A 1567-nucleotide genomic window follows, 5' to 3' on the forward strand; every position below is an offset into this window, starting at 1 on the left:
ATATCATTTGGGGATCTTGTGCAAATACATGTTGACTGAAAATCTGATTTAGCAGGTATGAGGTGGTACCTAGCATTTTTTTTTTTGTATTTTTCTGAAGCTGGAAACGGGGAGAGACAGTCAGACAGACTCCCACATGCGCCTGACCGGGATCCGCCTGGCTCACCCACCAAGGGGTGACGTTCTGCCCCTCTGGGGCGTCGCTCTGTTGCGACCAGAGCCACTCTAGCACCTGGGGCAGAGGCCAAGGAGCCATCCCCAGCGCCCGGGCCATCTTTGCTCCAATGGAGCCTCGCTGCAGGAGGAGAAGAGAGAGACAGAGAGGAAGGAGAGGGGGAGGGGTGGAGAAGCAGATGGGCGCTTCTCTTGTGCGCCCTGGCCGGGAATCGAACCCGGGACTTCTGCACTCCAGGCCGATGCTCTACCACTGAGCCAACCAGCCAGGGCTATGTATTTTTTTAAAAGCTTCTCAAATGATGGTATAAGTCACCCCGAATTAAGAACTACAGTCTAAAATATGTTTCTATAAGTTAGTTCCCCACATTACCTGAATCAGAATAATGTAAAGGATATGTTCAAGTACACACTCCCAGGATTTCATCAAATAGGACAGGAATGAGGCTTGAGGATCTAGACTTTTCTGAAGACCCTGCAGGTTGTAATGCTCATTGGAGTTTGTGCAATATTGGGTTTATATAATTCAACAAGACACTAAAGGATCATGATTTTGCTGTTCTTGCAGTTGCAAATAAGTTGAGACATAGTCATAAAGGTCCTACCAAGTGCAAATATTGGTTTTGAGGTTTTACAGGTGGATATAGTCAGTCAAAGTTAATAACAGCTACATCTTTGAACACAAAGACAGATTGAACATTACTGGGTATGGGGACTGATTTCTTAATCAGTGATTTCTTACTCGTGGTCCAGATAACTTAATGTTAACATCTTACCAGTAGAGACATTGGACATCCTGGTTGAGATTCTTTTTATTGCAAGTGAAACCAAAGCTACTGAAAACTATTTAAGGGATTAATTTAAAAAGTTTAAGAGAAGAAATTTATTCATGAGATGCATTTCTTATATAATGTAAAGGAATGGAGTAAAGCCAATCTTGAAGAAAGAATTGAAGTAGAGTTGGAAAGGCCGCATGATCTCTCATGTTTGCTTCTTTCTGCCTCAGCTTGACCTTTCTCTCTCTGCAGACTGGTCTTTTCTTCTCAGAGCACGTGGTATAATATGGCCTCCCAATGGTCTTCAAGTTTACACTCACCAAGTTCCAGCCCCTATTGTAGCTACCTTTTTTATTCCAAAGGTCAAATCTCTGAAAGGGAGGATCCTATAAGACAATTGAGTAAATATTCCACCCTTAATCCAATCAAATGTGTAGAAAGACTAGACTAGAAATATGACTGTTGGGCCCTGGCTGGTTGGCCTGGTTTGTTCAGCAGTAAAACGTCTGCCTGGTGTGTGGAAGTCCCGGGTATGATTCCCTTAGGGTACATAGAAGCGACCATCTACTTCTCCCCACACCTTCTCTATCTTTCTCTTCTCCTGCAGCCATTGCTCA

The 1567-nt window shown here is 43.8% G+C and overlaps 1 non-coding gene across 1 annotated transcript; it reads right to left on the reverse strand.

Annotated features, from left to right (window-relative positions):
- Window positions 1–371: 371 nt before the first annotated feature.
- TRNAS-GGA (transfer RNA serine (anticodon GGA)) lies at window positions 372–447 on the reverse strand. Its single transcript has one exon. It is a non-coding gene; the product is annotated as a tRNA-Ser (tRNA).
- Between the last annotated feature and the right edge of the window lie 1120 nt (window positions 448–1567).

The sequence above is a fragment of the Saccopteryx bilineata genome, chromosome 4 (assembly GCF_036850765.1).
Source record: "Saccopteryx bilineata isolate mSacBil1 chromosome 4, mSacBil1_pri_phased_curated, whole genome shotgun sequence".
Taxonomy (NCBI): domain Eukaryota; kingdom Metazoa; phylum Chordata; class Mammalia; order Chiroptera; family Emballonuridae; genus Saccopteryx; species Saccopteryx bilineata.